Consider the following 22,073-nt stretch of genomic DNA (forward strand, 5'->3'; position numbering starts at 1 on the left):
TTTTTAAATTATAAATTTTATTTCTATTTTTTGCTTTTTTGGGCCGTACCCACAGCATATGGGAGTTTCCAGGCCAGGGGTCAAATCGGAGCTGCAGGTGCCGGCCTATGCCACAGCCACAGCAACTCGGGATCCAAGCCGCCTCTGCAACCTACACCACAGTTCATGGCGACGCCAGATCCTGAACTCGCTGATGGAGGCCAGGGATTGAACCCGCATCCTCATGGATGCTCTTTGGGTTCATCACCTGCTGAGCCACTACAGGAACTCCAACACGCACTTGTTTTGTATGGTAAGCCCACTCCATTGAGACAAGCTCCCGGTGGTTCTGGTTGCTCTCTTTTCCTGGGAAATCTTAGAAGGGGGAGGGGAGCCCAAAGAACCTGGCCTCCTGCTTCTACAGCTAGTTTCAGGCCACACTGATACTCTCCGTCTCCCCCACACTGCCCTTGGCTAGCCCCCTCCTGGTCTAGATGGCTTACCAAAAGGGGCGACACAGTCCTTTATCCCTGTGGGGTCTGAGCCTCTGGCCACCATGTCTGTCTCAGGCCATGGCTGCTGCGCTTTACTGTCTATTTATTGTCAACACTGGGCAAGTGAATACCGGATACACTGCAGTGCATCACATGGGAGATCGAAGAGCTGCTCTGATTGTATAACAGCAGGTCTGTCTCCTGCTGATCACAGTCTATCACCTGTGATGCGATGGTGACTCCTTTCTGTCCTTGCCGGTCCCATGGCTTGGGGATCACAAAATGCCCGGGTGGCAGACATGCCTGAGCGTTTAATGGGACCCTGACCATCTCTCCTGCTGGGAGCAGCACCCCTAGTAACAAACAGCATTTAAATTCATGGAGCCTGGAGTCTGGGGAGTGGGAAACACATACTCTCCGAGTGAGATATATAAAGTAATAGAAAGTAAGGACCTTCTGATTTTGTTTTTCCTTTTTTTTTTTTTAGGGACACACTTGAGGCACATGGAAGTTCCCAGGTCAGAGGTCATTGAATCATAGCTGGAGCCGCCGCTGCCGGCCACAGCCACAGCCACAGCCACAGCAACACCAGATCCAAGCTGCTTCTGTGACTCACAACATGGGTCATACCATGGGTCCAGCTCATGGCAACACTGTATTCTTAACCCACTGAGAGAGGCCAGAGATCGAACCTACGTCCTCACGGACACTAATCAAGTTGGTTACCACTGAGCCAAAATGGGAACTCCTAGGACACTCTGATTCTACCTTTTGTTTTTGTGACACGGTCCCCTGCCATCCATCCTAGCATACCGAGCCATCACTGACCTTCTCAGTGACGCTGGCCCATTGCTCACCAGGATGTCACAGACCCAGGAAAATGGAGCTCAAGGAACGTGGCCACTGGGAACCTGAGGAAAGAGACTGAAATCTCTGCAAGAATGGAAGCTCTGAAAATTGTTTTTTAAAGAAGGGGTGAGGCTATGCTGATGCATCTGAATATTAGGAAAATTTAAATATACAAAGTACAGTACTTGTCTGCTGTCATTTTATGGGCCTGAACTATTTGTTGAACTTGGTGGGGGGGCGTCCACAAAGAATGGTCTCTGGGCCAAATCCACTCTGTTATCTGTTTTTGTAAATAAAGTTTTATTGCAACACAGCCATGCCATTGGTTGACGGACGTCTACAGCTGTGTCTGCACTGTAAACAGCAAAATTGGGTTATGGGAAACAGACGGAGTGGCCCACAAAGCCATTTACTGCCGAGCCCTATTTCCAGGAGCAGTTTGCAAACCCCTTCCTTAGCCAGCTGAGTTGTGATTAATGATTCATTTGGCCATAAAAGTCTTAAGTTTGGTATATTTAGAAAGTTAGTTGTAAATAAGAGCTTTTATTTGAGGGTAACATAGGAAAGTTTTTTTTTAAAGAAACAAATGCACTTTTCTTTTAAATATTCTGTGATACATCCCCAGTCCTAGCTTTCTCATGGATTTCTGGAATTTTCCTCACTTTCTATCTATCGGTGTTTGGTTTGGGTGCTGGTTCTGTAGCTTGAGCTCCTATTCACACTTAGCCTACCCAGAGCTTGCTAAACGTTGAGCCTCCTGAGTTCTTGCAGCTTTTTAAATCTTTTTCTGCTGTGTTATCTTTTTAAATACGGTCAAGAGCTTAAGCTCCTCATTCTGCGCCAATAGCACTCAAGCTGCAGGGTCCTGCCGGGACCTGCTTCCCTCGTTTGCTGGAAACATTCGACAAGGACAATGGGTATAAACTTGCCTCTGGCTTCACTCCAGGCTCCCTTTTCTCCTACGGGGACCAGCGAGGTCATCAGGGCACCACTGGTACTTGCCGCAGTTGCTTGGTGAGGGTCTTCCAGAAGCTGGCTCTGCGGCTGCAGCCACAGTGCTCAGCTCTGTCTGCTGATCTAAGTCAGGCGGTGTCTAAACAGCACTGGGAAGCCGTGCTGCCCAGTGTTTTCAGGAGCACTCCCTTCTGAGGAGATTAATATCAGCAAAGTCCCATTTTCCAAGTGAGAACTGAACAAAACAATCACCCCCAGGGCCTTGCTCAGTGACAGATCTGCCCTGGCTAGTTCTCCTATTAGGGATGAAGGGGGAACGTTTTTCTGAGCTTGAGGGAGGACGGGAGAGGCCCGGGATGGGGCCGCTGTATTTTCGTATCTTACAAGAGGGTCTGTTTGGAGAAGAGACTTCTTGCTCTCTCCTTGAACTCATTGTTTGTAAGTGCGCTGTGGGGTCCTTCTGCGGAGCTCTTCACCACCGTCCTTGGGGGTAGGCAGGCTGCCCAGCGGGAGAAGGGTTTGGATGCTGAAATAGAACAAGGAACGAGAGGGGCAGTGCTTTGCAGGACCTGCCACGGCGCCCCAGCTCCCCAGGGCTATCAACATTCCACATTTCCGCGTCCTGAGAAACCCTTGGTGCTCTGCAGTGAGTCTATGGCTCCAGGGCTCCTGTGACAGCAGCAGCAGAGGCAGCGCCTGATGTTGGGGGGGATCCAAGCAGTGGCCTCCGCGTCCTCCCGCCCCGCCCCCGCCTTTTCCCTGCCCACCTCCTGCCCCGTCCCTCCCTCCCCCTCCCACCCCCGCCCATTTCCAAAGCCACCGTCTCCACTGAGCCGCTCTGGAAAACAAGACTCACTTTAGAGCAACTTAATTTTACCTTAAATAGCTTTTTTTTTTTTGGGTCAAATGCTTGACAGCTGAAAACCTTACAGAAGTCAGGCTGTTATTAGTTTTGCTCCTACCCAGGACAAGATATTCTAATAACAGCCCGGCACATAGTAGGCACTTGGCAAGTGTCTGCCTGTTGTGCAGAGGCGCCAGCCCACGAGCTGAGGACTTTGTCCATTATGCCATTATTTTCCCTCTCCACTTGGCTGAAGGTTGGCCGATGGCCAGAGCATCCTAGAAGCAGAAGAGCCTAGAATGTTCCTGCAGAGATGGGCGAGTGCTCAGGGATTGCTAAATGCCACCCCTTTCCTCTTGGCTGGATTTGCAGGGAACAAGTCCAGAGGACAAGGAGAGGGGACATCCTCTATCTTCATCTTTCACCAGAACATTGAAAACCCCCAGTCGATGGAACAGCTCGGATGAGACGGCCAGGTGATGACCCACGAGAAAAGGAAGTCTTGGCAGATACATGAGCAGGGTGGCTCTGGCGAGGCTGGAGGAGGCAGGACAGGGTCCTGAGAAGGAGGGGAAGGGGCGTTAGCCGGGCAGTGCGACTTATTTGAGACAACAGATATTTCCTGGCCTGCTCTTTGTGTCTGAGGCTGGGGGCAGACCATGAGGAACACCATGTCCTTGGCCTCCAGGAGTTTCTAATCTAGAGAAAGTGCTCAAACAGAATCATTTACATCATGGCTATTTGTTGGCTTAAATGAGTGAAAACACAGAATCCTTGACATGATGGCTCTTTGTTAGAGGAAACGAGTGAACACTGGTCTGGTGTCATTTTGAAGTTAGGTGCTAAATTAGATATGGGGCTCTTAGACATTTGCTCTAGGTCAGATATCCTGGCAGCCTATTTTGCCCTGCTGGGTCGAGGACCTCAGAAGGGTTGAGGCAGGCGGCTGGGTTGCCTGCCCCTGGGGATCCAGCCCCGGTGGGCTGGTGGGCTGCTCTGTGGATGTGGTTCAGCCACAGACTCTACAGCACCAACCCCAGGGCCAGCGGTTCCCCTTCGAGCTTGCCTGTTTCTCAGTAGATACCTGTCTTTGGGATGCTGATCATGGATTTGGAACACCTCTCCTGGGATGGAAACTCTGAATTACAGATGAGAGAATGATCACTTATTCAGGAAATGTTCCAATTTCAAAACTAAAGACTGAAGAGCTGTCTGAATGTGCAGCACTGATGAATCTTTGTTTGAGCACATATATTTGCTGGAATATTGAAAATACCAATGTACGAGAATGATCTGTCATGAAATTCAAGCAAAAGGCTTCTTGATGTCGTATATTAACTGAAAGCTGACACCTGATACCATTAGATCTGGTATTGGATACTATTATTATCAAAAGAAAAGTCTATTTTTCTTCCCAAAGGACGAGTGACATAAATTATATTTGCAATTGATATCTGGTCTTGTCAGAATTAAGGGCAAATTTTGTGTTCTGTTCACTGGACAAACGGGGGAAGGACAGTAAAAATCTCATAAACGTATTGCATGGTTTATGAAACTTGTCGTAGTCCCTGAAAGCTTAGCAATCATAAAATACATTTTTTTCTTTTAATTCAATCTAAAGACTTGAAGCACGAGTCAAAAGTCCTTGAAGATGAATCAAGAGGGACACATCAGCCTGGCACAGTATGATGGCAGAGCCTTCCAGGAGGTCAGGGTAGATAGCTCCCTAACACTCCGGCTGCCTGGGGCAGTGGTGACGGCAGAGGAGATGAGAGAAATCAATTCCACAGGAGCCCAGCAACCAAAGAGCCAGGAGAGTTCCAGGGCGAGTTTCAGGAGCATTTCCTAAGTGGCCTCATTTTGATTTCCAGGAAATTTGGCCACTGAGGTAATTCTTCTGATGCACAGGTTTTATCTTTTCTACCTGACACACTCTTGAATTATGTGGGCTGTAATGTACCCCTCTTTGTTTTTCTGCTTAGAAAGACACAAGCCTTAAGGAATTTAGCCTCTTAGTGAGGATAGAACATTCCTAGATAGTATTTAAGACATGATGTAAGAAGTGAACTGAAAAGAGACAGAGAATCAGGACTGTGATGGAAAGAGGAAGGATATTCTACTTAGGGAGAGACTCTTCCAGGGGCAAATATATTGTCCAGAAAGTAAAAGAAGAAGAAATTGTGACAGCGTGAGTAAATACTGTGTTATGTCAGTTTAAGCAGTTAGAGGAAGCAACAGATCATGCTGCTTTGAGAACTCTTGGTTCTGGCGTGAAAGAGGAGTTACTGCTGTGTGTGGCTTAGACATGGTGACTCATGAGGTTGGCTGTCCTTCTGGGCTGAGATGTCGTCAGTATTCTTGAACTCACCAGGCTGCGGTGACGGCTGCCCACTCCTAGCTCATGAGCGAATAAATGATGCCAACAGAACTTTGGAAAGAAGAAGCTTTGTGTTCTGGATGTGATCATTGATGGATGTGAGGCCATGGCTCATATGTTCATCTCTTCCTTGAGTTAAGTATTGGGTCTTTGGAAAATGAAGGAGGGCTTAGGAAATTAATGGTGGCTTCATAGATGGCATGGACTCTGACTTGCTTTTATAAAGATTTATGTATCTATTGATTAATAGTATATTTATCAATATTTATGGAGTATTTACCTTATGGTAGGTGCAAAAAATACAAAAGCAGTTCAATAAGATATATCTCTTTTTAATAATGGAATTTAGACAAATGGATAAGAGAGAAGTAAATCTAATAATACGCAGAGTTATAAAGGTCACAGTGGTGTGATGCTCAGTGAGCTATGAGGTCACGGTGAGAGAGTCATTAATTCTAATTAGGGGCTCATAGAAAGTTTCCAGAGAAGATAAGCATGGAGCTGAGTTAGCTACATAGAGTGTGGGACAGCACGTTCCAGGCTGAACGCACCACATGTTTATAGCTCAAACTTCCCTTGCTCCTGGAATCTCAAGTATTGGGCCATTGCTAGAATCATGAAAGTATTTGGGGCCTGGAAGGAAAGGAGGTGAAAGATGGGTGGGGGTGGATCCCAGAGGGTTTGGGGGCTAAGCTGTGGATTTGAACTTCAGCCTGAAAGCTATGGAGAGTTATTAAACAATATGAAGCACACATTTGCGTCTTAGAAAGTTCATTCTTGGATATGTGAAAAATGATTTGAGCTTGGTCTCATCAGAGCTAAGATGAAGTGATTCTGAGACTCAAGAAAAGGAAAGGGGTCCTTCTAAGGAGACTGAGAATAAATAATACATTTGGTCAGAGGCTTTCTGATCAAGAATGCTGCAAAATAAATTTTGAAGGAGAGAAGGAAAACTTCTGTGGTAGAACACTGAATATAATGGATACAACAAATGCATCATGAAAAGTATAACTGTAAGGAGATCCTCCGTTAAAAAGCAAGAGTAAAGATCTACCCATTTTTTTCACTTAACAAAACTATGCATTATTTTCAATTCTTCTTGCTCTCCACCCTTACATTAGCATGTCTCATCAGCTACTCTGCCAACATATATTCAGAATCTGTCAAACTTGTACCTTTTTTTCCACTGTTTTTGCCTGAATCCAGAACACCATCAACTCTTATGTGGGCACAGGCAAGGGTTTTCAGTTGTCCACTTTTACAGACTGAATTGTTCCCTCTCCACGATTTTTGTGTTGAAGGCCTAATGCCACTGTGACTCTAGAGGGAGGTAATGAAGGTTAAAGGGATCATAAGTGTGGGGCCCTAATCCAGTAGGACTCGTGTCCTTATAAGAAGAGGAAGGAAGGCAGAAGAAAGGCCATGTGAAGGTACAGTGAGAAGGTGGCCGTCTGTAAGCCAGGAAGGGAGACCTTACCAGAAACCAGCCCTGATGACATGTTGATCTTGGACTTCCAGCCTCCAGAATTGCAATATATATATATTTTCACACATTTCTGTTGTTGAACACATTTCTGTTGTTGAAGCCCCCCTACTACAACTGCTACTGTTATGGCAGTTGTAGCAAACGAATACACCCACCTACAGCCCATTCTCCGCACAGGGATCATTTTAAAATGAAAATCAGATTCTATCACTCTCCTACTTAAAATCCTCCTTGCCTTCCTATCCTCCTTAAATAAAACCCAGTCTTCTTCCATAGCTGATGAAGCCCTACATGATCCATTTTCCAGCTTTGCCTTTAGCCTCCTGGTCAGCAAAACTGATTTTTTTTTTCTATTTTTCAAACAGACCATATCCTTTCATTCTTTCTTGAAGGAAGCCTTTTTTTTTTTTCTTTCTTTCTCTGTTTTTTTTCCCCCACCCTTTTTATGGCCACATCTACAGCATGTGGAATTTCCCAGGCCACGAGTTAAATCAGAACTGCAGCTGCTGGCCTACACCATAGCCATAGCAATGCAGAATCTGAGCTGCATCTGTAACCTTTGCTGCAGCTCACAGCAATGCTGGATCCTTAACCCACTGAGCAAGGCCAGGGATCGAACCTGCATCCTCACAGACACTATGTTGGGTTCTTAACCCACTGAGCCCCAAGAAGAACTTCAGGAAGCCTTGTTAACATGCTGTTCTCTGTGTCTGGAAGGCTTTTTCCAAAGTCTTCCCAGGTTGTTGGGCTGCCTCTTTCTTGTTATTCTGGACTCAACTCATATGTTCCCCTCAGAGAGCCCTTCTGAGTATCCATCTTCCCCCCACCACTGCCATCTCTAGTTCATAAGCCTGTGTACTTTCCCTCAAACAGCTCCCACGATCTGAATTTTCTTAGCTGTGTTCTTTTTTTTTTCAAAAGTTTTATTGAAGTATAGTTGATTTATAATGTAGTGATAATTTCTGCTGTACAAAAAAGTGATTCAGTCATACCTATTATTATCTGTTTTCTTGATATCTGTCTTCTCCATCAGGCAGGATGCTCTATATGGGCATTCTTTCAATTCTCAGCATCTGGAATAGAGACTGGTCCCTAACAGGTCATAATGAATGAGTGAGGGAAGAGGCCCCAGGGTCTGCTTTTACCTCCCACCTGTGGCTGGGGCTCCTCCCTTCTCCTGAGGACATGGTACTGGCTCAGTTTCTAGAACCTATTCTCATCAGGGCAGGAGAGACTAGTGACCATGAGTTAGGATTGACCTTGCTTCTCACCCAGCTCTGACCTCCAGCCTCCCTTCTGACAACGAAGTCTTTGCCTCATATTTGAGATCTTGTTCTGTCTTGTTCGGCTGTTCTAGCATCTGGCTTTGCTCCTTTCCTGGGGTGGGCATGTTAGGTGAATCTTTCAGGAGACTAATGTACGATTAGCAAATGGGAGTTATAAGCCATCGAAACTTGAGTTATTTTAAAAATATGGTCTCATTTCTTTCACAGATTGGCGAGTCCTGGGGAAATTTGGTTGATGATTGGAAAGCAAGCCAGAATATTTGAATTAGATGAAACCCTAGGGCTTTTATGAGTGCATATTAATAAAGAATGTGCCAGCTGTCTTTGTATTGTATTACATAGCTCGAGGGAGTTTTAAAAACCCTATGTCTGCAAGTTCCTGTCCTGGCTCAGTGGAAACAAATCTGACTAGTATCCATGAGGACGCAGGTTTGATCCCTGGCCTCGCTTAGTGGGTTAAGGATCTGGCATTGCCATGAGCTGTGGTGTAGGTTGCAGACATGGTTTGGATCTGGCATTGTTGTGGCTGTGGTGTAGGCCAGTGGCTACAGCTCCGATTTTAACTCCTAGCCTGGGAACCTCCATATTCCACTCGCTGCGGCCCTAAAAACAACAACAACCAAAAAAAAAAAAAAAAAAAACCAAAAAAACAAAACCTATGTCTTTCCCAACTCTCAAAAGGATGGATTTCTGCTGCTCCCATCCCCCAATTAAAAGAAGCATGATCACCTGGGTTTTATTTTTGCAGTACTTCTCAGTTTTTTGTTTTTTCACGATAAATAGAGGAGAATGTCTCAGGGTTAACAAGACACAGGAACTGTGAGAAAATTTTATAAGGAATGTGCTTTTTCTTGAGATTTTCAGTTTCTATTCCAGGCTTCCAAGCCCTGCAAGTTTGGATTAGGATTAGAGGATAAAAGGCTTAATGCTGGGCAAAAAGAATTGAAAACAAGACTCTTCTCCCAACCCAGAAAACCTCTCCACGAAGTCCATAGAAACAGAGAACTGTTTTGTTATTAGGTAAGTTTTAAATCCCGTATGTGATGCTCATCACAGGCAATTGCCAGGGAATCACAAAGACATCCCACAGCCTTGTGTAGCCAAGGAGATTACATAGCCAAGAACATTCTCTACAGAGTCTCAAGATAAACAATAACTAGTCCTCAAGTCGAGGACTTGACAGCTTATTTGTCACACACACAATTCATCCTAAATTTACCTGGTAATTGGGATGATCATCTAAGTTAGCTAATTGGCTTTCTATGAAGGAAAAATAAACTTTTCATTTTATTTTTTTATTTTTTATTATTTTTTTGTCTTTTTGCCATTTCTTGGGCCGCTCCCGCAGCATGTGGAAGTTCCCAGGCTAGGGGTCGAATTGGAGCTGTAGCCACCGGCCTACGCCAGAGCCACAGCAACGCGGGATCCGAGCCGCGTCTGCAACCTACACCACAGCTCACGGCAACGCCAGATCGTTAACCCACTGAGCAAGGGCAGGGACCGAACCTGCAACCTCATGGTTCCTAGTCGGATTCGTTAACCACTGCGCCATGACGGGAACTCCAACTTCATATTTCTATGACAGAAGCAAGGCTTCCACCAAAGTCAGGCTTCTACCTTCCCGCAGAGCCTGCAAGACTCGAAGGGCTCCCAGGTCCTTGAAAAAGACATTCCTGGGCTGTAAAAGGGCAAGGTACCCAAAACCAAACCAAACAAAGCCAAAAAGTGTACCTACATCTCAAAGGAGCAGAGATAATTTCCCATTACAAATTGTTTTAAAAAATGGTCTACTGAGAGGGAAGGAGCGCATTTCTTCCCTGATTTTTATTCAATTCAATTTAATTTTTATTTTGTATTGGAGCATAGTTGATGTATAATGTTGTTTTACTGTCAGGTGGACAGCAAAGTGATTGAGTTACACATATGCCTATAGCCACTCTTTTTCAGTGTCCTTCCCCATAGAGGTTATTACGGTAGAGTTCCCTGTGCTATACAGTAGGTCCTTGCTGATCATCTCTCTTCCCTTATGTTTAACACAAAGAATTAAGCCTTTTATCTTTCATTTCGCTTTGTCTTAACAAAGTGAGCTCAGATTTTTAAATCTTGCATTCAGCAATGCCCAGAATCAGGAGAAGCACAGGAATTCCTCAGATACCCAAATCCTGCAATTAAACAACAACTTTTTTCCCCCCTTTCTCCTCATACTCTATTCAGGGACTAGGCCATTTTTCATCGACTGCTGAGAGTTTCTATTATGCTACCAATTAATTGTTCTAGTTAAGAGAGAGAAAAAAAATAAATCATCTCCTCATGTTAAAGACATGTGGTTCCCCTGCAACAATTTATCGCTGTTTCTGAAAAGATGCAAAGTCTTTTTCATTGGCACTTTGTGTCAGAGATAGAAAATGCCTTCTCTGGGAATCTGAAAGGTTATTTTCACAATACCCTGGTCTCTGGAGTGGGGAGGGAGGTAAGATGGGCGGCTCGGGCTTTGATCTTTTCCAGAATGGACAGCCCACACCATTGGGTTGAGTCGAATGGTTTTGACCAAGGAGTGGGTAAAAACTTCTTGTTAGCCTGGTTTGAGTGCACCAAGAATTTAGATTGGAAACTTTGAAAAGTTACTACTTATTCCTTGATGGATCACTATTGCCCTGACCTAAGCTACCTTCTCCATTTCTTGGCGAATCTCTTTGGGGCTAGGTCAGTCTGGGTGATTAGAGAGAATGAGAGGATTCTGGGAGAAAAAAGGTAGGTTTGGAATCGAATATTCATTTGTATATTCCCCTAAAGGAACTCAGATTTAATTTTTTTTAAGTTGAAGTATAATTGACATACACTATCATATTAGCAGAGTAAAGGGAAACTTATTACATTGTTGGTGGGAATGTACATGGGTGCAACCACTATGGAATTTCCTCAAAAATTCCTCAAAAAACTAAAAATAGAACTACTGTATGATTCAGTATGGGCATATATGCAGAGAAAACCATAATCTGAAAAGATACATGCACCCCAAAGTTTATTGCAGCAGTATTTACAATAGCAAGACATGGAAGCAACCTAAATATCCATCAATAGAGGAATGGATAAAGAAGATGTGGTACATATATATAATGGAATATTACTCAGCCATAAAAAAGAATGAAACAATGTCATTTGCAGCAACATGGATGGACCTAGAAACTATCATACTAAGTGAGGTTAGTCAGTGAAAGACAAACATTATATCATATACGTGGAATTTTTAAAAAAAGGGATACATGAATTTATTTTCAGAATAGAAATAGACTCACAAACTTTGAAAACCTTACAGGTACCAAAGGGGACAGATGGGGGGTGAGGGTGGGAGGGATGGACTGAGGTTTAGGATTGACATATGCACACTGAGGTATACGGAACAATTGGCCAAGGGGAACCTGCTGTACAGCACAGAGAAGTCTACCCAGTATTCTGTGTTGTTCTATGTGAGTAAAGAATCTGAGAGAGAATGGATATGTGTATATGTATGACTGGGTCACTTTGCTGTACAACAGAAATTATCACAGACTTGTACATTAATTATACTTCAATAACACTTGAAAAATAAAAAAATAAAATTGAAGTATAATTGACACACCCTCATATTAGTTTCAGGTGAATATCATAGTGATTTGATATTTACATACATTTCGAAATGGTTACTGCAATAAATCTAGATACCACCTGTGACCAAACTTATTTCTATATTATTGACAGTATTCTCTAGGTTGTAAATTACTTCCCCATGACATTTATTTAACAACCGGAAGTCTGTACCTCTTAATCCCCTTCATCTATTTTGTGCGCCCAACCCCCAACATCCTCCCTTCTGTCAACTACCTGTTTGTTCTTTGTTATCTATGAGTTTGTTTCTGTTTTGTTTGTTTATAGATTCCACATGTAAGTAAAATCATATGGGAATTATATTTCTCTGTTTGATTTACTTCACTTAGCATAATACCCCTAGGTCCATCCATGTTGTCACAAATGGCAAAACTTCATTCTTTTTTTTTGTTTTTCCCTATTTTTGTCCGCATCCATGGCATGTGAAGTTCTGGGCCAGGGATCGAACCCACACCACAGCAGCGACCCAAGCCACTGCAGTGACAATGCTGATCCTTAACCTGGTGAGCCACAAGAGACCGCCTTCATTCTTTTTTGATGGCTGAAAAATATTCCTTTAATCGTGATTCCATGATTCCATAAATCATTTTTATTTGGCTCTGGGACCGAGCTCATATGAGCATTTCCAGATATATGATAGAGTAAACCTGAACATTTAGAACTCATCCTGTTAAGACATATTCTTTGGGGCTGATGATGAATAAAGCTGGCTTCTTATGGCCTTTTTGATCCTGCTACTATTTCTCAGGCTTGGAAATCAAGCTACTCAACTTGTGGGAGGTCAGAGTTCTAGAAATGAAAGCACATGGAATTGGCACAATCTTTCTACATTGCATTGCCCTCACCATGCACCCCCCCCCCCCAAAAAAAGGCAAAATTATGGTATAATTTGGAGGCAGCTTTATTCAGCCCAGGGGAGTTTAAAAGGCCCTTTTTTCCCAAGAATACCTTTTAGAATAATGTTTACTCTGAGCCCTTCAGTGACCTCAGGAGAGGTTAAATAGCAGTTTATATTTTAGGCCGAATGCTAACCTTAAAATCCTGCCTAGCATGGAAAAAAGAGGGAACCAAAAATATTTATGGTTATTTGGCTTTACCCTGGTATAATTTATGCAAGTTTTCCATAACAAATGTGTTTAATAAAGTGACAGAAGCACACAGTGAGTAGATAAATGGGCTAATTTTATTGTCTAGATTTTAATAAACCATTTACTACTTTGCCTTCTGAAGCCAACTTGGAAAATTAAGTCACATTAGCTCAGGTGTGGATACTGTCACAAGTGCTCAATTTTGGCTGAAATCCCATAAAGGAAGAATAATGATGGCCATCAGTGCTTTAAAACTGCAAGATGATGCCCAGGGCAGCGCCTCAGGAAATGGGCAGGAGACTGGTTTAAACTAATGTTTCCACTAATGCTGTAAAATTTGTAATGGAGGAGGTGTAGGGGAGGTAGTCTCTCACTGGGTTTGATAAGACATAAATCCTCATCAGTGAATTCCTGGTCATTTTTATTTTAGCCAAACTCTGACCTCCTGAAATAAGGCCTATTCAGAAGCGGCCCCAAACAGTCTCCGTCATGTCAAATCCCCTTATGTCCTTCTTATGGACGTTCTTTCACATAGAAGTTAAAAATAAGTTGCGTCAACTTTCGAAGTTTGCTTCCTCCAGACTGTGGAAACCAGTTTCTGTTAACTGTTTTGCACCACCATGTGTTAAATTGCACAACCAGGATGAAAATAGCTCTTCCAAGATGTGAGAGGGAGCTGCTGCCTTGCTTTTGGAAGCAATGGTAAAGCACCTAAATTCGTGTTTAGCAGCGCTTTCCTAAGGAGATTGTTAGGGACTCAGTTACTTTGTATATTTGGAAAGATTTTTTTTTTTTTTTAAAGGTCTTTATGGGCGTAGGTATGGAGAATCCTCAGGGGTAGATGGGGAACTAGATGGCATTTAAGGGTTGTAAATAGACAGGGAAGTATCTTCATGATTGTGAAATGGCCTGGAGAATGTGTGTGGGATCCATCTTCTTGTTCTTATCATCCGTCATTTGGCCCTTTTAAAAAATTACTTGGTGGAAGATCACGACTGAAGAGCTCACTTGCTTCCTCTTTTCTATCCAACAGAGCCTAAACAACATGTTTGAGCATAACCTAAGTGCTGCCCTTTGTAAACTCAGGGCTATTTGGATTCTGAGATTTTGGGTTTCTGTCACTGAAAACATGTTTATTTTATTTTATTTTATTTTATTTTATTTATTTTATTTTATTTTACATTTACTTATTTTTGCTTTTTAAGGCCGGACCCACGGCATATGGAAGTTCCCAGGCTAGGGGTTGAATTGGACCTATAGCTGCCAGTCTACGCCACAGCATCGAGGGACCTGAGCTCATGGCAATGACTGGACCCCTGACCAACTGAGTGAGGCCAGGGATCGAGCTTGCATCCTCATGGATACTAGTCAGATTTGTTTCTGCTGGGCTGCCCTGGGAACTCCACATTTGATTTTTAAATCCAGGAGCTCTCGTTTGGCAGGACGCTTGGACTGGGGCACAGGTGAGGGCTGCCTGTGTGTGTGGTGGGGAGATGGTGCAGAAGATGAGTCTACTGGCTCCGCATTAGAAGAACCTGTAATGAATTTGAGCCCAGGATGGGGACCCTTACCACTAAGGAACTGATAAGGTGCAAAGCGAGCCTGCTTTATATTGGCTGGGGGTTTGGACATTGGCTGTGTTGCTGGTTTTATGTGAATTGACCAAAAGGCACAATTGAAGATATCAAGAGTATGGTTATCAAGGTTTGCTAAATAGTGGTCCCAAGATATTTATGCTCTCATCCTCAGAATCTATGAATATGTTACCTTATAAGGCAAAAGAGACTTTGCAGGTGCGATTAAGTTAAGGACCTTGGGATGGAGCGATTATTCTGGATTATTCAAGTGGAGCCTAAACATTGTTATAAGCATCCCCATCTGAGGGAGGCAGAGAATATTTGACCACAAGCAGGGGGGAAGTTGACACGATAATGTCATCAGATATTTGAGTGATTTTTTTTTTTTTTTGGTCTTTTTAGGGCCACACCTGCGGCATATAGAATCCCAGGCTAGGGGTCGAATCAGAGCTACAGCTGCTAGCCTACACCACAGCCACAGTAACATGGGATCTGAACTGCATCTGCCACCTACACCACAGCTCATGACAACATCAGATCCTTAACCTGAGCAAGGCCAGGGATCGAACCCGAGTCCTCATGGATACTAGTCGGGTTCCTTACTGCTTAGACACAATGGAACTCCCATCCAGTGATGTGTTTTGAAGATGGAGGAAGGGGCTGTAAACCCAGAGGCCCCGAAAGAAGTGGTACTAGAAGCTGAAAAAGGCAAGGAAATGAATTCTCCACTGAAGACTCCAGAAGAAACTGTCCCTGCTGATACCTGGTGGGACCGGTAAGATCCATTACAGATTTCTGACCTCCAGAACCAGGAGAGAATAAACGTGTTGCTTTAAGCAACAAGGTTGTGGTATTTTGTTAGAGCACCTATGAGACACACGCAAGTATGATAACAAAGGAACGTCTCACCAGTGTTCCCAAGACACAGATGTGACTAAGAATTGCTACCTGAAATGCTGGGGACATAGTTGGAAACTGATTTGAGGGGAAAATTCTGGATAAGAGAATAACATGCACATGAACATCATTATAATTTTAAAGATCCAATATCAGACATTAAGATGCATGAAGGAAAATGATCAGATTAAGAGGATTTCAGGAGTTCCCTGGTGGTTCAATGGGTTAAGGATCCTGGGCCATCAGTGCTGTGGCTTGGCTTTGATACCTGGCCTGGGAACATGTGCATGCCGCCCGTGTGGCCAAAAAAAAAAAAAAAGGAAATTCATTGAGATGCTATCTTGGACTTAACTAAAGCCTTTCCTGTCCAGACACTATATTGAAAATAATGGCAAAGAACTTAGGCTGCTGGGATAAAATGCCTAATTCAGGGTATAAAAGATATACAAAACGTCGTTTAACTAGATTGGTAGCTTCCTCTACTGTCTATCGACCTGACCTCAGGTTAGCTTTCCTGGGAACTGACAATCATGATGTGAAACTTAGTGTAGAACGGAACTCCTTAGATCCCAGTGAAGCTCAGTTTCATAAAAGGTGACGAGTCCTTGGGCAGACAGCAGGATTTCCGTTTTGCTCTGCAGAGTTCAGATGAGAATGAAAGAGGAGGCCAGAGAAAGTGAAGAGGTTTGGTTCTAAGCTTCTGTTGGACTGAGAACAAATTTTTGCCCCATGGTGCTATATTTGAAAATGGGTAAGCTGTTTTCCTGCTGTGGTAGGCCAGCCCTTGAACCTGCCTGCTTTTGTGGAACAAGAGATCACGTGGGCATAAGAGGCTCTGTAAATCCAGTGTTGGCAATAGCATTTCTCCTGATGCAACAGGCACATTGAATTTCTCAGGAAATGATTTCAATTCCTAGAGAAAACTGCATTCAGGTTCTTGATTATTGTACAGTTTATCTCAGCGATTTGTCACTCTCTTTGGAGTAAAATGTTTGCCTTCCAGAGAAAACAACAAACCGTTAATTGGAATTATGTCAGAGCAGAGCAGTAAGAGACCAAAGCAACACGTCTTATGTACTCTGCTGATGACAGTCATTTTAAATGAATGCATCTTGGATAAAGGTGATCTTTTTTGCTAAGGACTCCAGCCAGAGAAAGAATAAAACACAGAAAATAATAGTCTGACGTTAGCATAGAAGGTAAGTAAATTTCTCCGCAGTTTAATATAACGATGACCCTCCCTGGAGGGGATTCAGAGTTGAAATCCTATTCTCTTCCCTGGCATGTTGGTTTCTCTATAACAATGACCCTCCCTGGAGGGGATTCAGAGTTGAAATCCTATTCTCTTCCCTGGCATGTTGGTTTCTCTCTTCCAGGCTCTAAAGAAACCATTCTCTTCTCTGTTTTTGTTTTTGTTATTTTTTCTTTCTAGGGCCACATCCGTGGCATGTGGAAGTTCCCAGGCTAGGGATCAAATTGGAGCTACAGCTGCCGGTCTACACCACAGCCACAGCAACGCAGGATCTGAGCCTTGTCTGCGACCTACACCACAGCTCACGGCAACACCGGATCCTTAACCCACTGAGTGAGGCCATGGATCAAACCCACATCCTCACAGCTCCTAGTTGGGTTCATTAACCTTTGAGCCATGGAGGGATCTCCTCGAAGACTCTTGATGGGAAGGAGATGGTATATTCCAAGAGCTGAAAGATACTGGTGTCGTGTGGAGAATGGGTTGGAGAGGGCCAATGGGAGATGGGAGAAGCCAGCCAAGAGAATGCTGTGTTAGTTGCATGAGGGTAGATTCCATGTTCAGTGTTCTTAGCATGATAAACAAAACAAAAAGATATTTGTAGCAGCTGATTCTCCAAGATGTAGTACTGTTTGAGTAAAATATAATTGCACAAATATTGGACCTACACCTCAACCCATCCTTGATGCAGTTTCCTCAATGCATACCTGTTCTTTAGCAACTGTGCAAAATGAATCAAGCCGACAAGGCCCTTTTAGAGACACATCCTTTGATACAGTGGACACTAGGCTTATATAGCTATTGAGCGTTTGGAATGTGGCTTTTCTGAACTGATGGGCTGTGAGCCTGAAATACACACTGGATTTCAGAGACAGTGTGAAAATAAGGTAAAAAAAAGTCATTAATGTTAATGACCATTAACTGATATTTTAGATACATAAAATTTTTTTGTTATTGTTATTTTTTTAATAGTTATTTCCCCAGTACGATTCTTTTTCTACTGCACAGCATGCATGCACACATACATGTAACACATTCTATTTTTTCATATTATCATGCACCATCATAAGTGACTGGACATAGTTCCCATAGTTCCCAGTGCTACACAGCAGGATCTCATTGCTAATCCATTCCAAAGGCAATAGTTTGTATCTATTAACCCCAAGCTCCCCAACCACCCCACTCCCTCTCAAACCACCCCACTCCCTCCCCCTCCCCCTTGTCAACCACAACTCTCTTCTCTAAGTCCATGATTTTCTTTTCTGTGGAAAGGTTCATTTGTGCCTTATATTAGATTCCAGATATAAGTGAATTCATATGGTATTTGTCTTTCTCCTTCTTACTTACTTCAATCAGTATGAGAGTCTCTAGGTCCATCCATGTTGCTGCAAATGGCATTATGTCATTCTTTTTTATGGCTGAGTAGTATCCCATCGTGTATATATACCACATCTTCCTAATCCAATCATCTGTCAAGGGACATCTGGGTTGTTTCCGTGTCTTGGCTATTTGTGAACAGAGCTGCAATGAAATGCTGGTGCATGTGTCATATTTTAGATATATTTGAGTAAATAAAACATTATTAAAATTAACTTCATCTATCTCTTTTTTGGTTTTCTTAATGGAGCCACTAGAAAATTTTAAATTACACTGTGGTCGTATTGTATTCCTTTGGCAGAGTTAGGGCTGCCTTCGAGCATGGGCTAGGTTTACTTTTTTATTTTATTCATTTTATTTTATTTATATTAAAGTATAGCTGATTTACAGTGTTGTGTCAATGTCTGTTGCACAGCATAGTGATCCAGTCATACATATGGATATATACATCCTTTTTCTCATGCTATCTTCCATCATGTTCTGTCCCAAGAGATTTCATGTAGTTCCCTGTGCTGTATCATAAGACCTCATTGCCCATGCATTCTAAGTGTAACAGTTTGCATTATTAAGCCCAAACTCCCAGGCCATCCTACTCCCCCTGCCTCCCCGCCCCCTTGGCCACAAGTCTGTTCTCTATGTCTGCGAGTCTGTTTCTGTTCTCTAGACAGGGTCATTTGTGCTATATTTTAGATTCAAGATGTAAGTGATATCATATGGTATTTGTCTTTATCTTTCTGACTTACTTCACTTAGTATGAATAGATTTGCTTTAGAAAGCATAGAAGATAATTTTATAAAACCGAATAAATCCTGGACAAGGATGTCAGTTAAGTAGAAGAAGCCCATTTGCCCTCAGGCTTACCTGTGGTGCGTGTCCCATCGTATGTATGCAGTGATTCATGGCATCTGCTTTATTCTAGCACAGAACATCCAGAACATCTTATGCCCCAGAGCAGATTTAGAATAGGATTCTATGTAAGCACATGGCAGAGAAGAGGAGGTTTACACTGAAGCCTGTTAAATTAGCTTAAACAGACCTGCAGGGTAACTGGGTATTGGCTCCATGGCCTACGGAATAGGGTGTGTGTGTGTTTCTCATGTAAGCTCTGCAGTAATGAGCTTTCTGGGGAAAGTATGGAAAGGTTGAGATTTGCCAAGTGAGATGTATTATCTTGTCTCGGCATCTGTTAGCTGAGCAAAATGGGGCCAGTTATTCACTGCACCTCAACTTTCTCATCTGTAAGTAAAATCAACCTCCTAGAAGGGGTGCTGTGAGATTTAGAAATAAATGTTTCTAGTGCCAGGCTGAAGACAAGTAAATGCACATTGGATGATGTATTAGTGAGAGAAGCATGTGTTCAGGGCTTCTGAGCAGTACAGAAGTGGGGACTCACAATCCAGGTGAGGTTCAGAGAGCCAACCTCTGCCTCTTATGTGACTTTTGACAGCTCCCCCGTCCTCTCTAATCCTTGATATCCAAATGAATAGCTTGGGGTTCATGACACAGTATTGGAAGAGGTCGGTAAGGAGCCAGTGGTGACACCAGGTGCTGTTGATGGCTGAGGGAAAATAAGCATCAAACTGTTAGACAGAAGTGTTGGATTCTAATCCTGGGATGGCATCACGGTGCTTGAATTTGGCAAGATTCTCCTGTCGCTAAAGTTGTAGACACTCTACATTTTCCCATGGAGGGTCCGTCCATTTACTTAAGGTTTCCTACTGAGGAGGCAGAAAGAAATCCGACTTGGGCACAGGATTTGTCATTATAAATCGATTAAAAAGCCAAACGTGGAGTTCCCGTTGTGGCGCAGTGGTTAACGAATCCGACTAGGAACCATGAGGTTGCGGGTTCGGTCCCTGCCCTTGCTCAGTGGGTTAACGATCCGGCGTTGCCGTGAGCTGTGGTGTAGGTTGCAGACGAGGCTCGGATCCCGCGTTGCTGTGGCTCTGGCGTAGGCCGGTGGCTGCAGCTCCGATTCGATCCCTAGCCTGGGAACCTCCATATGCTGCGGGAGCGGCCCAAGAAATAGCAACAACAACAACAACAATAACAACAACAAAAGAAAAAAAAAAAGACAAAAAAAAAGCCAAACGTAAACGATTTTGTATCCCTCCATGGGTGCCATCTGATAGAGGTGATTTCTTTTTCAAGGACAACCAGTTGAAGGGTTGACTGTGAGTCTTAGGCTTTGTCCAGAGAGGGGCCAAGCTGCACATCAGAACCTTCTTAGAACACAGGTCCTAAGGTTCTCAGCCAGAAGCGAGGGGGCCAGGCTCTGACTCTGTGGAGTCAGACTAATGTTTTTACTTTTTCTTCTTCCTTTTTAAAAATTATATATATGTATATATATTTTTTTCCTTCCGTACAGCAAGGTGACCCAGTTACACTTACATGTATACATTCTTTTTTCTCACATTATCATGCTCCATCATAAGTGACTCGACAGAGTTCCCAGTGCTACACAGCAGGATCCCATTGCTAATCCATCCCGAAGGCAACATTCTGCTCTTCTTCCTTTTTTATTTATTCCTTTACTGTTCCTTTTTATTGAGTCCATTTCTCTTTGAAAGGGCCAGCTGTCTCCTGGAAAGTAACCCAAAGTAAGGTTTCCTTCCCCTTGTTCAGAGTGAAGTTTAAAGAACATTGGCATTTATTATCATACTAGGTGAAGTAAGTCAGACAAAGACAAATATCATATATCACTTAAATGTAGAAGCTAAAAAAAATGATGTAAATGAATGTATTTAAAAAGCAGAAACAGACTCACCAGCTTTGAAAACAAACTTATGGGCGTTCCCATTGTGGCGTAGCGGAAACGAATCCGACTAGGAAGCAGGAGGTTGTGGGTTCGATCCCTGGCCTTGCTCAGTGGGTCAAGGATCTGGCGTTGCTGTGGCTCTGGTGTAGGCTGTCAGCTACAGCTCCGGTTAGACCCCTAGCCTTCGAACCTCCATATGCTATGGGTGCGGCCCTAAAAATACCAAAAAGGCAAACAAATTTATGGTTCCGGAAGGGGAAAGATGGAGGAAGGGTGGGTTGGGGGTCTGGGGTGAACATATACACACTACTATATACAAAAATAGATAATCAACAAAAATCAGCTGTAGAGCACAGGGAACTCTACTCAGTATTCTGTAATAACCTACATGGGAAAGGAATCTGAAAAAGAACGGACATATGTATCTGTATAACAGAATCACTTTGCTGTATACCTGAAACTAACACAACATTATAAATCAGCTATGCTTAAATAAGAATAAAAACAAATTTAAAAATACATAACTAATACATACTCATGGTAGAAAACTGAAAAACCCAGAAAAGGCCAAATAAGAAAGTTTAAATAAACATACTATCATTCAGCCATAACAGTTTTTAACAGATTGTTGTGTTTTTCTCTGCATAAATATTTTTATGGCTATGGACCGTTTTTACAAAGTTGGAAATTTTTCTATATGTGTATTCTTTATATACATAATACAAACTATATATAGTTGTTACACTACAGCATAGTACTGTACATAACATTTAACAAATATTTGAAAATGAACGTGCTATTTCAATCCTTTTTTTAAAATGTATGGCCACACCTGTGTGGCATATGGACGTTCCTGGGCTAGGGATTGAACCCAGGCCTCAGCTGTGACCTATCCTGCAAGGGTGGAAATGCGCTGGGCCAGGGGTTGAATCCTTGCCTCTGCAGTGACCTGAACCACTGCAGTCAGAATTTTAACCCACCATGCCACAGCAGGAACTCCAATATATCTTCTTAACTTCAATTTTCAGTGTACTCTTTCTTACATTATCAAATATCCCTTGGAGTTCCCATTATGGCTCAGCGGGTTAAGAACCCAACTAGTATCTATGAGGATGTGGATTTGATCCCTGGCCTTGTTCTGGTTAAGGACCCAGCATTGCCACAAGCTGTGGCATAGGTCGCAGATGTGGCTAGGATCTGGTATTGCCAT

Source organism: Phacochoerus africanus, chromosome 13 (genome assembly GCF_016906955.1).
Source record: "Phacochoerus africanus isolate WHEZ1 chromosome 13, ROS_Pafr_v1, whole genome shotgun sequence".
Taxonomy (NCBI): Eukaryota; Metazoa; Chordata; class Mammalia; order Artiodactyla; family Suidae; genus Phacochoerus; species Phacochoerus africanus.